Consider the following 19209-nt stretch of genomic DNA (forward strand, 5'->3'; position numbering starts at 1 on the left):
AGAAAAAAGTTATTTGATATATGCAAGTGTTTTCCTCATCTATGAATTACATATTATTTTCTTGATGTTTTCTAAAGAACAAAATTTTTAAATTTTAAATAACTTTTATTATTTAGATATACTTTCTACAATCTAAGAAAACTTTGACTGAACCAATATTGCAAGATATTATATCTTTCCAATAGTATTTTTGTTTGTTTTATTTTGTGTTATTTTTTACCTTATGCCCATCAATCTCATTTAATTGTTTTATTGACCATAACACTTGTATATATTTATGAGGTACATATAATATTTTGATACATGCATACAACGTACAATGATCAAATCAGAGTAACTGAGATATCTGTCACCTCGAGTACTTATCATTTCTTCTTTTGAAAATATTCCAAATATTATTTTCTAACAATAAATTCTTCTTGTTGATTTTTATATAGTGTGAAGTTGGGCTAATTATTTTTTCTACATGTATATTCAATACATATCATTTGTTGAAATATAATTCTTTATTCATTGAATTATCTGGTGTACTTGTCAAACAACATAGCATGTACATGTGGATCTATTACTGGGCTCTACATTCAGTTCCATTTATTTATTTTTATATTCTTTTACTAATATAACATTGTCTGGATTACTGTAGCTTTAGAGAAATCTTAAAATCTGGTAAATTAAGTCTACAAATTTGTTTCCTCAATTAAGGTAAGTTGAGCTGTTATTAGTTCCTTGCATTTAAAAGTAAATATTTAAATTATCTTGTAAACTTTTTCTATGTGAAGACTGCTGGAATTTTGATTAGAATTGTGTTGTGCACATAGACCTATTTGGGGAAGAAATTATATCTTATCAATATTGAGTCTTTCATCATGCAAATTTTCTCAATGTTTTGTTTACAAAGAATAATTATGCATACATTTTACTACATTGGTCCTAAATGTTTGATGATTTTGGTTCTACATAAATTATTTAAAAAATTTTTAAAACATTTATAAATAATAATTTTTACTTATACAACTGCACTATTTATAACCACAAATAGAATGCAAGCAATATTCCATCAACATTTGATTGAATAAATTGTGATGTATTTACATTATTGAATACTATATAGCAATTTGTCAAGGATCTAGAAACAGAAATACCATCTGACCTAGCAATCCCATTACTGGGTATATACTCAAAGGATTATAAATTATTCTATTATAAAGAAACATGCACACGTATGTTTATTTTGGCACTGTTCACAATAGCAAAGACTTGGAACCAACCCAATGATCATCAGTGATAGATTGGATAAAGAAAATGTGGAACATATACACCATGGAATACTATGCAGCCATAAAAAAGATGAGTTCATGTCTTTGCAGGGACATGGATGAAACTGGAAATCATCATTCTCAGCAAACTGACACAAGAACAGAAAACCAAATACCATATGTTCTCACTCATAAGTGTGTGTTGAACAATGAGAACACACGGACACAGGGAGGGGAACATCACACACCAGGGCCTGGTAGGTGGAGGTTAGTGGAGGAATAGCAGGAGGTGGGAGGATTGGGGAGGGATAGCATTAGGAGAAATACCTAATGTAGACGATGGGGTGATGGATGCAGCAAACCACCACCATGGCACATGCATACCTATGTAAGAAACCTGCACGATCTGCACATATACCCCAGAACTTAAAGTATAATAAATAAATTTAAAAAATAAATAAATAAATAAATAAAATAAAGCAAAGTGAAATTCTGAGTTGTGACTATGTAATTATACTAGCTAACCTGGGTGCAAGGTTTAGGAAATGGAAAAATAAAAGCGGGTTCTGGCACTCAGGGTTCTCTTTATTGATTTCAAGGTTGATTATAAAATTGTGTGTAACTGATAAAAGTTTGTTGAGCTCTTTGTATAGTCATAATATGTCTACTCTTTTATATGTGTATTACACTTTAAAAATTTGTAAAAGTTTTTCGACTTATATATAGCAATTCTTCCTCTTCATGTTTTCATATCTATTTGTATACAAATACACAAATATCTTAAAAAATATTTTTCTCTATTTATTTTCCCCCCTCTTTGATAATAGAGTTGTCTGTATTTGTTATCTTTACCATTATTATGTCTTTAACCTAGAGAAGTTTGTCTTATATCCATGCCATATCAATAAAACTATACCTGTCAAAGTTTTTCAAAATTTTCTGTTAAATCCATGGTGTCTTTCACTTCTCCATTATCAGTTTAATTAACCTAATAATACTTCCTTTTTTTGGAAATGCTCTCCTGTATTGGCTTCTGTGACAACACTGGAAGCACCTGCTCAGTTAATTTTGCTGGATTCTAACCTTAATCCGACTTTAAAATAAAACAGTACTCCCAGGTCCTCTTCTTCTCTCTATCTCTGGTCTTTTCCTAGATGATTTCATATAGCTTTAACTATTATCCATTTGCAAATGAACCTCTTAATATATATTTCCAGCTCAGTCTTCTGTCTTGAATTTTGTGCTCATATTAGTATGTCATACTTATTTCCAATTTGTTTATGCTGTATGTATATATTAATAGATGCTGACACAGATTGACATATTTATACATATACACACAAACTGGGCTCATATACTAAAATCTATTACATTTATGATGTTTTCTGTCTTATTAAATCATATAACATCCATCATCTATTGACTTAGGCAATAATGCATCAAATGTAATTATTTTTTCCTTAATACTTGCAGTCAACAACGGCATAGGTGATGATACAAAATAAATTGAGTTAATACATTCTGCTCTATTCTTTAGATAATCAATTAGCACTCTGTCAGTGGCAACATTTATTATGTTGATCCAATGTGACTTATTTCAAATTGATGCTAATATCACTCATGAATATTAGCATATTTATTTTAGCCTTTAACCTGTATTGTTCAATAGATGATGAGTGAATGACAAATAAAGGTTCAGAAGAGCAGAAAAACAATCATATTACTTTGTTCTCTTCCTTTGAAAAGAAAGGTCCAGATTCATCATCACTGTCTTTCATGCTACAAAATTTTCCTATATGATGCCCTTTTTCTTTGTTTTGTATAACCTTGAACTAAAGTAAAGATTCACTTGAACACATATACACCACATAATCCAATTATTTCTATTCTATGCTCAACACTAAAACTTAATGAGAAGTTTTAAGTCTTTTGCAGTACCTTCAAAGAGCACAGTAGCTTAACTTAATGCATCAAGTCTTGAATATGCAGCCATAAAGAGGTATGACTGTGCATGTGTATAAATACATATACAAAAACACATATACGATCACAAAAGGATAGACCCCAATTGTTCAGAATTATGTCTGATATGCATTAGTTACTATTTTTTATAGAATAATTTGTTTTTCTTTGGATATATATCCAGTAATGGGACTGCTGGGTCAATGGTAGCTTTATGTTTAGTTCTCCGAGAAGTCTCCTCGGGAGAAATCTTAAAGTGGGTTCATGTCTTTTCATAATATTCCTTTACTATAGCTTCAGTGGGGTTTTGGAAAGTAGATTAATTAGATTCATAGGTTTAATTTACCAAGAAGCACCACTGCATGCCTATTCAGCTAATAGATCTTTTTTGCCACTTGGGTCACTGAGAGGAAAGCCAAACTGTACTAAAGATAGTGGTTTATAAGTGTTCCAATTCAATAGAACCAAAGACAATATTTAGAGCATCTAGTTACTTTTGTAAAAATTTAATTTAATTTTAACTAGAATTGCACTGACTCTCCAGAGGAAATTTTATTGAATTGCCTTTGATAAAGAAATAGATTCCTATTTTGAAAAGTGATAAGCTACATGACATTAACAATAAATGGAATATTAAATAAATTAAAGAGGTGTGGGTTTTTACTTATCCACACATTTTCAAGTATCTCCTCTCTTATAGACCAAAGAGTTTCAACTCAACTTGAAAGAAAATCTACCATATAATTTAAAAATTTGTGCCAGGAGAGTGTTAGTACAGATTTTTCTAGATCAGTATCTGAGCATCGTATCAGAAACCAGGCTAAGAAAAATCAATCAAATAAAATAATACTGGAGAAGAATGTAAGACAACAATAAATGGTACTGAAGATATGCAATAGCTAAGAACAACATAGTCAACAGGTAAAAACTCTTTTTGGCAATAAATCTAGGTCAATATTATTGACATAACTACAAATAACAAATGCATACTTATATTTTGAGATACAAAACATTCCAAAATCTAAAATAACTAATGTTAAAGTGTATATGTATATTACAAATTATGGTGAATTTCTCATTATTTTCAAAACTCTTAATAATGACATTACATTATGGATGCTATTAACAATATATATATATTTTTTAAAAAAACCAACTACTTATTTTTGAAATTAAAAAAAATCCTACTAGGTAAAAACTGTAAATGACTAGAAATATTTAAACAAATGTTATTTGGTATGAGATGTGATTGAATTGGCAATGAGATAGGAAACATAAAGAGATGATAAATAAAGACTGCTAGAAAATAAATAATTTGGTTCAGTAGGGGAGAAAATTAAATTAACCACTGAAAAGAAAGAGAAAGAAGTTTCTTCTTCATAGCATTAAGCCTTATTGAAAAATCAATGAAAGCCATGTGTACAACCTGGTGATTACATCCAAGCCCAGTGTGCATTAATTACTGTTTATCTAGGGATAGGGAAATAGCAGGCTTGCATGCCTTATTGTGCTCTCTTGCCTGCTTAAAAAAGAATTAGACATCAAGATAGGAAAAGAGTTCTTAAACAAGAAACAAAAGGAAAGACAGATTAATTCAACTGCATAAAAATAAAACAACTTATCTTCTTCAGTAGATTTCGATTTGATTAAGTAAACCAGGAAATACAAGCCATAAGTGTAGTAAAGTATTTGAAGTACAGATATGCAAGAAAAAATTGCTATCTAAAAAAATAAGGAAATGCTACCAATTACTACAAAAGGGCAAAGAAAATAAGTTGTATAAAATGTAAACTGAACAAAACATTGAATAAAAATGGTCAATAAATACACATTTTAAAATGTTAATCAGCCTAGTATTAAAAATCTAAATTTAATTATTAATTAGATGCTTTTATTCACTTTTTTCAAATCAAAATCTGACATAACCTTGTTTTGGTGAGAATTTGAAACAATAACACTCATACACTGATGATAGAAGTTAAATTAGTGCAATCACTTTAAAGAGTAAGAAATTTGAAAATTTGCCTCTCCTATATTCAAAAGTTCACTCATAAAGGACAGAATCTTATATCAAGGATGTAACATTAAGAATGTTTACACCACCATAGTAAAAAATATATATATAATTATCCATAATGAATCAGGTAATAATAGTATATTATATAATGCAATGATATATATTAGTGAGAATGAATAATCTAGAAAAACACATATAGACATCAATAATTTTCTCTGCTAAAAAGTTTACACACAGGCAAAAATACTTATATCTTTTAGGGATAAGTACATATGTAAGAAATAGAAACACATAACGAACATCAAACAGAGAATGCTGATTCAAGTTTTGTTTTAAAATGGATGTTTACCTGTTATTTTTGATAAATGATTTTCACAATAAATTCAAAAGTAAATTAACAAAATTGTTGGCATCTCATAAGAAGGAAACCAGCAATTCATTCATCCCACTTGACCTCAGTTTGGTTTTCAACCACAGTGCTGCTTATATAAACCTATTTTTAAAAAGCCTTAGTACACTGTTGAGAATGTTGGTATTCTGTCTTTCAGCATTAACTGTAATGTCAGCTGTGGATTTTTCATTGATCCTATTTATCTGTGTGAGGAAATTTCTTCTATTGCTATTATATTGAGTGTTTTTATAATGAAAATGTATTAAATTGTTTAATGTTTTATATGAGCCTACTGAGCTTATCAGATTAAACGTTTATACTCATAATTTGATTTTATCAGATTTTAAATTTCTTTTTTAGTCCATTTTGGTATTTGATATCTTTCGCAGAATTCATCCATTTCACTTAAGTTTTCTAATGTGTAGGCTTATTATTATTCATAGTATTCTCTTACAGTCTTTTTACAAATTTTTATAAGATTGATAAAGATTACCCCTCTTTCATTCTCAATTTTAGAAATTTGAGTCTTTCTTCTCTTCATTTTTTTCTCATTCCAGCTAAAAATTTGTCATTTTGTTTATCTTTCACAGAGACAACTTTCATTCTCATTGTTTCCCTCTTAATGTTTTTATATACTTTGCTTCATTTATTTACAATCTAATCTTTATTATTTCCTTGATTTTTACTTTCGATTTATTTTGTTTATTCTTTTTCTAGTTTCCTGAGTGGTATGCTTAGGATATTAATTTTAAATTTTCTTTTGCAATATAAATATTTACAACTATAAATTTCCCTCTAAAAACTATGCTAGAGGCATCATTTAATGCATATTGTGCTTTGTTTACAATCACTCAAAAATATTTTTAGTGTTTTCTTCTGATATCTTTTTTGATTCATTTGTTAATTTTAGTAAATTTCCAAAGTTCTGAAAAAAAAAGTTGATTTTGCCAATGTTCTCACTGATTGTATAGATTTGTAGATTTTTGAAAGTTGTTACTCTAACAGTTTGGAAGTGTTTATGATGACATAGTCTAAAAGAAAATTATGTTTTTTTGAGGGAGCATTCTAAATTTTAAAACATCATATTTCCTGAGAAATTTGTGTTAGGTTTCTGAAAAGCTTTCAAGATTTGGGGGTGTTATTGTTTACTTGCTTTTTGTGATTTCACTTCTCATGACAGAATTATCATTGTTTCATTTATCACCTGTATCTCAGCTAAAAATGTTAATATTTTACTTGATTATTAGTTGATATAGTTCAGTAAGACATGGTAAAATTTTAGAAAAAACAAATGTTCACATTTATATAATACATTAATTTTAAAATATTTAAAAATATTCAAGTAATTTTAAATAAAAAGGCAAAAAGTTCTATTATTGACATATTCACTTTAGAATTTGAAATTTCAAATTATAATACTATGCCTATGTGTATCTATTACTATTACAAGAAAACTATTTGTAGAATTATAAGGTTATTGTCCATTAAGTTACTAATATAAAATTATTAGTCTGGTTGCTGCATAAAAGAAGAGTAAAAACACTTCCCAGGTGATAATAATTGCAAGTAAAACTGATGGTAATATTGGACAATATATAAATGAACATAGAATCATGACTTCGATTTTGCTGAGAAATACATATTTTCAAATCCAGGTTTTAGTTTTAATATTAATGATTTTAATATTAAAACTAATATTAAAAGCATATTTTATCAAAGTATTTCTTAAAGTAGATTGGAAGATACATTCTGAGTTTTGAGTATTTTTTCTTACTTTACCAGATAAATTGATATTCTACATATATTAGGGATTTTGATCATGAAAGCTTCCATTTATGTATAAGCCCTTGGGAAAATTGTATACCTTTATTTCTATAACTGTAAATTCAGGAAAAAATACAATCACTGTTTTATGGGTTTATTTAGATAATTAAAACATATCAAGATTGCTTTTAAAAATACCTTAAATGTGGAAGAAATATATTAATTATTATTATTACTGGCAAATCAACTATTCACTTTCTTGCCTCTAACACACCTTCTCTTGAAGCTAAACCAGGACAAATCTTTCTTTAGTTCAGAATTTTGTTTTCATGAACTCAGTTATTAAAATTAGAATATTCCATATTAGTCATTAAGAAACCCATAAAAAGATTACTGAAAGATTGTTTATTTATTTTAATATTGTTTTCATGACTTTTTTTGCTGATTAGAAATTCAACTTAGATCGAGTTGGACTTAGTTTACACTGTTAAGATTTAATTTTGCAAAAGCCAATGATTACTATGAAATAAAACAAATGTGCCGTTTCTGTAGTAAATGTTCATTCTGGATTAAAAATTGATTAATAAGAAAATAGATCATTAATTTTTTTATCAGAGATGTCATCAGTTTTAAATATCTAAGCAATTATAAGAACAAGTACTGAGATAGAAGGTGCTTATGATGTCATTTAAGAGTATGCTGACTCAAGATTCAAAACTCATCTCTCTTATCAAACAAACACTGATGAAAATAACTCAGATTTGGCATTGAGACATTGGTTCTGACACAGCTCTGCTAATACTGTATGACTGACTTTCATGAAAACTTACATGAACAAGATTTAACTTTTCATGAAAGTCATGAAAGTCTTATTCTTTAAAAACAACTCTAAGCATACACTCTATAAATACAACTATATAAAAGCAAAACAAAGTATAATACTGACAGATGGTCCATTCTGTCCTTTCTATTGCTAGTAATCAAATACGATGAAAAAGATTTTTAAAGTTTTTCTGAAATCACAGAGAGCTAATATATAGAGAAAACAATTAGAGAGGCAAGTCTTAGAGTTAAGGCCACTTTATCCTGAGAGATTACAGCAATTCCAATAAGAAATGTCTAACAAGCTGACCATAGCTATTAAAAGAATCTCTGAACTAGGGAGACAGAATCATGGGTTCAGGGTCCGCAAAGAAATGAAATACTTCAGAGTTTCCTGTGTATTGATCTGAGACCCAAAGAGAGGCAGACAAAGATAAATACATAAATCATTAAGGATACAGAAGATTTTCATCATGCAATTAAAATACTGCTTTCACTAGAATTTGTAGAAAATTAAATTTCACCACTGCAGAATGCACTGCAGCACACACAAATTTTAAGGAAAATTTAATTTTAGGGAAAAGGAAATGTCAGCAATAAAAGCAGAAGTGAAAATAATTTCCAAGTTACAATTCTACACTCAGCTATGGTATCAATAAAATGTGAAGGCAGATTAAATACATGTTATATTGGATGTTAAATGGAAAAATTTCATTTTTCTTAATATTTTGGCTGTGACTTCAAGCTGAAAAAGTAGATAATAATAGTCACATAATCTAAAGTGAGTTGAAGACACATCTCTAGTTAATTTGAATATAGTCGACTTGAAATTTCTTACTTGCAACTCATAACTCATCTAACTACTTATGAGAAGATTTTACTATAGAGATTTATCAAAAAGAGAAAGGAGACACTGTAATGTTAGTAGATTAGTATGAAATATTCTATATATATCCTCTCTTTCCAATTCCCAATTAAATAAAATCAATCAGTGGTCCCTGGCAACAACATAAAACATAATGAAAATACTGTAGTATTAGTTCCTTTTTGAGTTGTGTGAGATTAATGTGCTTTTCCAACAGTGAGGGAAATTTATTTACAAATAAATTAAGAATAAATTAAACACATGCACAAACACATAGGTATTCCTTGTTGAAAATAGGCATTGTAGACCACTTTGGAGAGGGTTATAGAAAATGTAAGGGTTAAGTGTAGAGAGAGAATATATGAAAAAACTTTGCACTCTCTATAGAATTTTTCTGTAAACTAAAACCGTTCTACAAAACAGTCTATTAACTTTTAAAAACTGCAAGGAAATAGAAATCTATAATGTAATTGGAGATTTCAATATCCCTCTTTTAATATTGGATAGCATAAGTAAAATGAAAACCATAGAGGATAATGTCTTGGCCAGCATTTTAAATCAATTTAATCCAATTTATATTCACAGACTAATCAATTGAAGAACATGTTAAGGAAAATTATTTTCAAGAGTAAGTAGAGCATTTACCAAAAGAATCCATATTTGGAGCAATTAAACAAATCACAATGAATTTAAAATGATCCAGGCTATATAAATTACAGTCTCTGACCATAATGATATTAAATTGGAAATAAAAACCAGAGTTCTCTCTAGAAAATCTCCCAAATATTTGTAACTAAATAATAGATTTCTAATAATAGATGTGGTGATAAAATAAATTAAAAGAAGCATTAGAAATGTTTTACCTATGGTGAAAATTAAAATGTAACATATCAACATTTGTAGGATGCCATTACAAAGCAATATTGGTAAAACATTTTTGTACTGAAAATCTACATTAGCAAAGGAGAAATTTCTTACTTCAATTACTACAGCTTACACTCAAAAAAACTAGAAAATCAAGCAAAAATTATAGCCATAGTAAGCAGCAGAAAAAAATCTAAATGAAATTAATTGAAATAAAAATTTAAAAATTAAGCCAAAACCTGATTTAAGATAAATTTTAAAATAAACTTGTCATATGAATCAGAAATAAGGTGACATAAATCACCAATATTAAAAATGACATAAATGACATGGATTTTAACAAGCTTTTCAGGTAATTTTGATGCCTGACAACTGTAGAATAACAAGAAAAAATTCAAATTACACTCTTTGGGTGGTGAGAACCATCACATTTTTTTCGTGTGTGTGTGTGTGTGTGTGTGTGTGTGTGTAAAATCCCAAAAAACATTTAATATATCTATGTATGTGTGTGTGTATTAAATCCCAAAAAACATTGAATATATGTATATGTGTGTGTGTGTGTGTGTGTGTGTGTGTGTAAAATCCCCTAAAGCATTTAAAAGTAATATAATTCTTTTTAGTGAACACTTGTAAGAAAGTGATGAAAAACATGACAGACTTCATATAGAATTCTATTCACCCCTTTATTCCAAAGACAGTTTCTTTGCAAAAACTCAGCCTCTGATCTTTCTCCCTGTTACATGGATTATGAACTCTCCAGCTCAAGAAATTGACATTGCCAGTCCCCTTAGCTTTCCCTTTTTCTCCTTTTTACACCCCACATTGACATTTCATATCTATAAGTAAATTTGTGTATACACATCTCAGATATTTTTCTACCTGAGTTCTATATATTACCTCATTACATAAAAGAAAAAACATCTTTATAAATCAGTAAAATAAAGCAATTTTAAATATACATATGTAATCTTGTTATAGAATAAACTTTACATTTTTACCTACAGCTGAGATCATTTGCCAAGTTTTGTGTGGTTTGGCATGTTTGAGTCATTAAGAAAGATGTTAATTGAAGGTAAATCATCAGGATCCTGAGAAATTATTCACTTAATCCTCTGGGTTTATTCAATTCTAATAACTATATGAAAACAATTTTTATACAGTATGCTCAGTGTTCAAAGTGTGTTTATACATATTACAGTTTCTCGTTTTTTAGTGAAAGCTGGAAAGCCCACAAAATAAAAGTGTAAGCTCAATTTCATTAATAACATCTTAGGTTTATCATTTGCAAAAATGTTTTGGTATTACAATTTAGAAATCATTGCCTAATTTAATGTTATAAATATTTGCTTCTATGCTTATTGTAAGATTTGTATAATTTTGGCTCCTATAACTAGATCTCTTACCTATTTTGATATGATTATTGCATGTTGTGTGAGGTAGGAGTCCATGTTTATTCTTTTACCTACTGATAACAAGTTGGCACAGGACTATGTGTTGAAAAGACTAATATTTCCAACATTAAAGTGTCTTGGCATCCTTGTCAAAACTTAGTTTACCATAAATATGAGGATTTATTATTGCTTAATTGTTCTGGCTATAAGCTCCAGTCTGATATTGAATAGAGATAACAAGAGCAAATAATCTGTTATGTTATTGATCTTAGGAGGAAATCTATCAGTCATTCATCATTATTAATTGGGGCCATTTTATAGATGATTTTTACTAGGTTGAAGACACACCAACATGGTTTGGCTGTGTTCCTAACCAAATTTCATCTTGAATTGTGGCTCAAATCATCCCCATGTGTTGTGGGAGGGACCCAGTAGGAGGTAATCAAATCATAAGGGTGGGTTTTTCCCATGCCGTTCTTGTGATAGTGAATAAGCTTTGCAAGATCTGATGGTTTTATAAAGGGCAGTTTCCCTGGACATGCTCTCTTGCCTGCTGACATGTAAGATGTGCCTTTGCTTCTCCTTCACCTTCCACCATGATTGTGAGAGCTCCCTAGCAATGTGGAACTGTGAGTATAATAAATCTCTTTTTCTATATAAATTTCCAAGTTTTGAATATTTATTTATAACAGTATGAAAATGAACTAATACAGTAAATTGGTACAAGTAGAATGGGTACTGTTATTAAAATACCTGAAAAAGTAAAAGCAACTTTGGAACTGGGTAACAAGCAGAGACTGGAAGACTTTGGAGGGCTCAAAAAAAGATAAACAGATGTGGGAAAGTTTGGAACTTCCTAGAGACTTGTTAAATGATTTTGACCAAAATGCTGATAGCAATATGGACAATGAAGGCCAGGATGAGGTGGTCTCAGATGGAGATGAGAAACTTATTGAGAACTGGAGCAAAGGTAATTCTTAAGATTCTTTAGCAAGAAACTGGCAGCCTTTTGCCCCTGCCATAGAGATCTCTGGAACTTTGAACTTCGGAGAAATGATTTAGAGAATCTGGTGGAAGAAATTTCTAAGCAGCAAAGTTTCAAGATGTGATTTGGATGCTCTTAAAAGCATTCCATTTTTCCTGTAATCCCAGCACTTTGGGAGGCTGAGGCGGGTGGATCACGAGGTCAAGAGATCGAGACCATCCCGGTCAACATGGTGAAATCCCGTCTCTACTAAAAATACAAAAAATTAGCTGGGCATGGTGGCGCATGTCTGTAATCCCAGCTACTCAGGAGGCTGAGGCAGGAGAATTGCCTGAACCCAGGAGGCGGAGGTTGCGGTGAGCCGAGATCGCGCCATTGCACTCCAGCCTGGGTAACAAGAGCGAAACTCCGCCTCAAAAAAAAAAAAAAAGCATTCCATTTTTATTCATTTACAAAGATATGGTTTGGAATTGGAATTCATGTTTAAAAGGGAAGCAGAGCATAAAAATTTGGAAAATTTGCAGCCTGATGATGCAATGAAAAAGAAAAACCCATTGTCTGAGGAGAAATTCAAACCAGCTGCAGAAATTCACATAAGTAATGAGGAACCAAAGGTTAATCTCCAAGATAATGGGGAAAATGTTTCCAGGGCATGTCAGAACTCTTCACAGAAGCCCCTCCCATCACAGGTCTGGAGGCTTAAGAGGAAAGAATGGTTTCCTGGGCTGGGCCCAGGGCCTTGGTGCTTTGTGCAGTCTTGGGACTTAGAGTTCCAGCTGTAGCTAAAAGAGGCCAGCGTACAGCTTGGGCCACTGCTTCAGAGGGTGCAAGCCCCAAGCCTTGGTGGCTTACACATAGGGTTGTATCTGAAGATACACCAAAATCAAGAATTGAGGTTTGAGAACCTCCACCTAGATTTCAGAGGAAGTCTGGAAGCACCTGGATATCCAGGCAGAGATGTGTTCCAAGAGCAGAGCCCTCATTGAGAAATTTTGCTAGAGCAGTGTGGAAGGGCTCATAGGTGAATGGAACTTGCCTTGTCTCAGATGAAACTTTGGACTGTGGATTTTTGAATTAATGCTGAAATAGATTGATATTTTGGGGGACCATTGGGAAGGCATGGTGGGTTTTGAAGTGTGAGGACATGAGATTTGAAGTGTGAGGTTGGTTTTGAAATGTGAAGACATGAGGACAATTCAATCTTCAATTGTAGCTCCTATAATCCCCATATGTCATGAGATAAACACCATGGAAGGTAATTGAATCATGAATTTTTCCCATTTTGTTCTTATGATAGTAAGTCTCATGAGATCTGATGGTTTTATGAGGGGCTGTTCCCCTTCACAACCCCACTTATCTGTCACCATGTAAAACATGCCTTTCCTCCTCTTTTGCCTTCCGCCATGATTGTGAGTCATTCCCAGCTATGTGAAACTCTGAGTCCATTAAATCTCTTTTTCTTTATAAATTACCCAGTCTTGGGTATTTCTTCATAGTAGTATGAAAATGGAATAATACCCACACCCTTTTATTCTTAGTTTGTTTAGTGGTTTTTATTAGGAAAGAATATTGGATTATAGCACATGCCTTTTATGCTTATATTGTGATGACCATGACTTTTTAATTTATTCTATTAATACACTCAGATCAGTAACAATTGACAGGATATTCCTAAAGGTTTTTCAAATTGTGGTTCCAACATCTAGAAATATGGACCCCTGTATATGAACCCCTGTATATGAACCCTTTGTCTTACTTCTGCCTTTTAAATGCCAACCTTATCTCAGAGAACATGAGAAGGTTATTCTTGTATTTTCCCTTTCTCACTAATGTGATCCTTAAATTTATATGTCAAGTTGATGGAGTCACATGGTGCTCATATGTTTGGTAAAATATTACTATCCTGGGTGTTTCTTTGAGGGTGTTTTTGAAGGATATTAACATTTTAATTGGTAGAATAAAGAAGATTGCCTTCTATAACATGAGTGGATCTCATTCAATCAGATGAAGGCCTGAATAAAACAAATGACTAATCCTTTCCCAAGAATACAGAATTCTCCAGTGGACTGCCTTGGAACTTCATCTACAATTTTGACTTTTCCTGCCTGCTGGACTTCAAACTGGAGCATTGGCTGTGCTTGGCTCCCCAGCCTGCTGGCCTACCCTGTAAATTGTACTTACCTGCCTCTATAATCATATGAGCCATTTCCTTATAATAAATCTCTCTCTCTCTCTCTCTCTCTCTATATATATATATATATATATGTGGGTGTGTGTGTGTGTGTGTGTGTGTGTGTGTGTATGTGTGTGTGTATGCCATAGTGTTTCTACTTATTTCAGGACCTGACCAATACAGTTAATAAATATTTTCCTTTTTATCTCAGACTCTAAGGTTAATAGGGTACAGGGAGATAAGCTTCAGGGAATTTCCAAGTGATTATAACCATTATACAATGCCACACAAATTACATCCATTCAATAGATTCCTATCACTGTTATACTCTTGAGATGAATGCAGTGTGCAGATAAATCAAATCTAAGTGTCCATGTAGTGTTCTGTATTAATTTTTTATTTTTATCTTTTGGCTCACTGGCATTATAATTTCAGTCACATCAACTCAAGAATTCCTGAATGGGGAAAATGTCTCCATTTGAGGGGGTAATTTTTATATGTAAATTATTTAACAATAATTATTGTTTTCTATAGTTTAACCTTGAGACATTTAATGTACACACATACTTTATCTGGCAATTTCTAGTAATATTATGCAATATACCAATAGTGCATTAGCCTGTGTGGTTCAAATATATACACTGTCAATAAAAGAAAAGAAAAAGTTACATTATGGAAATCTTCTTATATGTATCAGAAACTATGTAATAAGTAAATATTGTTTCTCAATGATTTGTTCTTTGGATTCAAGACTTGGTATATTTAGTTTACATTCATTAATTTAATAAATCATTAATGAACTTGAAGGTAGAAGGAATTATTCTTGTTTAAACTCTGATTAGAGAGTACATTTATTTATTTATTTATTTTTTGAGATGGAGTTTCACTCTCATTGCCCAGGCTGGAGTGCAATAGTGCAATCTCTGTTCACTGCAACCTCCACCTCCCAGGTTCAAGCTATTCTCCTGCCTCAGCCTTTGGAGTAGCTGAGATTACAGGCACCTGCCACTACGCTCCGCTAATGTTTGTATTCTTAGTAGAGAAGGGGTTTCACCACATTGGTCAGGTTGGTCTCAAACTCCTGACCCCAGGTGATCCACCTGCCTCGACCTCTCAAAGTACTGGATTACAGGTATGAATCACCGTGCCCAGCCAAGAGTGCTGTGTTTTGAATCAACCATAAATTTACTTTGCCCATGATGCAAGAGTTTTAGATGTATAATCATTTCTAATTAATGCCATGAATTTTAAAATATAATTAAATCTAAAAGTTTTAAACTTATATAACCTATTCTATATATAAGTTTAGAAAATTTCAACAGGTCTTTGATAATGTTTGTGCATACTTGAAAACATAAATACATTAAAACATTTCAAACTGCATTTATACATTATCTGAGTCTGGTTTCTATTTTAAATAATTTTATTAGATGGATTAACAAACACAATTTTGCTTAAGTAGTAAATAACGTAAGCAAGAAATGTTAAATGTAACTTTAGAACAAGGTAATATCATGACCCTCATATAGATATAAAATGAATGCATGTTAAAAGCTGTATTCTACTCATTAATCAATGAGGCAACCATGTGGATTATATAACTGGTTCAAGAAGAATCTGAAGAAGAGTTATATTTATAGATCAAGAATATTTAAATGCCTGTTTAATTGAAGGCAAACTGATTTTTGCACATCAGAGAAGGAGGTCTGTGAAATTTCTATTGCATAGAACAAAATTTGATGTCTATAATTTATTTACAATATATAGAATTAGAAACTTGTCCAAAGGCAATGAAAGGCTAGAATTCGATAATCTCGAGGTATTCTCTAAACAGATCATAGTTTTCCATTGAGGTATGTAATATTTTTTCTAAAAATTGAATGTATATATACTGTGAACATTAGTCGCTTAAATACTGCAATGCTGAACACAAATTTAGTGCTCTTACAATGCAGAGCACTATGTCTAAAGCAGTTATTCAATTATAAATACTATGTTGAGGTAGTGAAGCTGTCACCTAGGTCAAATTGTCTTAAAAATTACCAGTGAATACAAAGCCAAAATGTGTATAAATATCTCCTAAACACAAAACCTATAATAGATAATAATTTATTACCATTTCTAGATTAAATTACAAATCCTCTGAGATTGAAAGTGCTACTCTGAGGAAGACAGTAACAGACACTGTAGCTGGAGTGCTGAGACCTAGGTTTGCAGAAATATGGTCAATTCTTTGCCCAACAATTACAGAAAGTCTTAGACCAATCCCAGCAATGTTTAGGGAACCTACTCTACATGATCAACATCCTAATGGAGCAGAATATGTAGAATTAAAAAAAAATCCATGTAGAATAGATTTTATGGAATGAATCGAACATAATAATTTTAAATAAATCTGAATTACTAAAAAAGTAACTAGCAATATCTAAAAAGTAAAGTTCAAAAATTTAGTCCATATGTCTGGAGTCAAGTTTAAGCAAATTATAGAGGAAAATTTCTAAAGTTTTTGTGGAGATATTTGAATGTATGTCTTCAATACAATTTTTTTCCCTTACATGCTCTCACCTATCTCCAACCTGGAATGTCAATGGAATCTGAATATCTGTTCTTCAATTCTATTCTTCCTATCTTCCTGCTCTGATGTATACTGTCTGTTGTAGTAAAAATGATTTTGACAGGAAACACCAGTTAAATAAATATTGATGAAAATTATATTTTCAATTGCAGTAAATAAAGAAAAAATAAACTTTAGAGAGAAAAATAACAAATTAAATGTCTAAGAGAATATTTAAGACATTGATTTATGAATGTAATCTTCAAGCAAAAAGTTTTGATTAAAACATTTTAGTTTGTAGCTGTGTTATATTCTGGATTAATTTTTGTTGTGCTAAATTATTCAATGGAATCTTAGCTAGTTCTATCATTTATTTTAATTAAATTGCTGTACCACTATTTTTAAAAGAAAGATAATTCCACCTAATCAGGAGCTTATTACTATTAAAATGAATATTTATGCACCATTATATATTTTGTTTCTAGTAATACTAACACTGTAAATCGGGTGGCATATATTTGAAATCATGAAAATTTATGTAAAATTATACTGATGACTAAAAATTTATAACACTGATATGCTGCTACATATTGATTATATGTAACAACAGTAATGAAAAAATAATTAGACTTTAAAGATATTCAAAACCTCTGCTTATTTTTTAAAAATTACATTGGTGAGAAAAATTATTAGAAATACATGGACAACATATGTTTTTGAGAGAAGTAACTGCTTAAAGATGTTATATAATAAAAAGATGTAGTATTACTGGTTAATGAAGTATTTAGTTAAAGCAAAATACTTAATAGAGAGGAGAAGATGACCAATTAGATGCAACCAGTAAGTGCTGCTTCCATTGAGAGAGGTGACAATTTCTAGTAAATCAACATGATTTGAACAAATCTTTAGATTAAAAAAAAGAAAGCCAAGAGTATATGGAATATATACAGGGCACTTCACCCCCAAACCACAGAATATACATTTTTCACATCTACACAAAGAACATATTCTAAGTTGGATCACATGCTTGGTCATAAAGTAACTCTCAATAAATTCAAAATAATTGAAATATAGCAAGTATAATCTCAGGCCACATTGAAATAAAAACAGAAATCAATATCAAGATCACTCAAATCTACACAAATTCATGGAAATTAATAAACTTGCTTCTGAATAAATTGTCAGCAAACATTGAAATTAAGGCAGAAATCAAAAAAATTTTCCAAATTAATGAAAACAGGCACACAACTTGGGAAAACCTCTGGAATGCAGCTAAAGCAGTCTTAAGAGCAAATTTTACAACACTAATCACCTTCATCCAGAAGTTAGAAAGATTTTGAATTAACAATCTAACTAAAGGAAATATAAAGCTTAAAGGAATCTAAAAGAACTAAAAATCTAAGGAAAAGTCAAACCCAAAGCTAGGAGAAGAAAAGAAATAACTAAAATTAGAAAAAAGTTGAAAAAAATTGAGATGTAAAAATTCATATGAAAGATCAATGAAACAAAGAACTGGTTCTCCAAAAGCATAATCAAGCTTTATAGACTGCTAGGTAGATTAACAACAACAAAAAAAGGGAAGATTCAATGAAGTACAATAAAAAATGACAAATATGACATTATAGCTGATCCCACAGAAATACAAGAGAGCCTCGGAGAGTACTATGAAGAACTGTGTGCACACAAATTAGAATATCTAGAGGAGATGGATAAATTACTGGAAACACCCAATATCCCAAGCTTATATTAGGAATAAATTGAAATACCATACAGACCAATTTTGAGTTCCAAATTTGAATTAGTAATAGAAAACCTATTAGTCAAAGAAAGTCCTGGACCAGATGAATTAATAGCTGAATTCCACCAAACATGTGAAGAAAACTTGTACCAATCCAAATGAATATATTCCAAAAAGTCAAGGCTGAAGGACTTCTCTTTAACTCACTCAAGAATCCAGAATCAACATGATGCCAAACTCTGGCAGAGATACAATAAAAAAAGAAAACTTAAGGGTAATATTACTGATTGTCTTAGATGCAAAAACCCTCAACAAAATGCCTGCAAACCAAATCCAGCGGCACATCAAAAAGTTAATACACCATGATTAAGTAGACTTTATTCCTGGAATGCAAAGCTGATTCATACACAAAGCAGTAAATGTGATT

Source organism: Aotus nancymaae, unplaced genomic scaffold, assembly GCF_030222135.1.
Source record: "Aotus nancymaae isolate 86718 unplaced genomic scaffold, 86718_ANA_hifiasm-v0.15.2.pri h1tg000014l, whole genome shotgun sequence".
Taxonomy (NCBI): Eukaryota; Metazoa; Chordata; class Mammalia; order Primates; family Aotidae; genus Aotus; species Aotus nancymaae.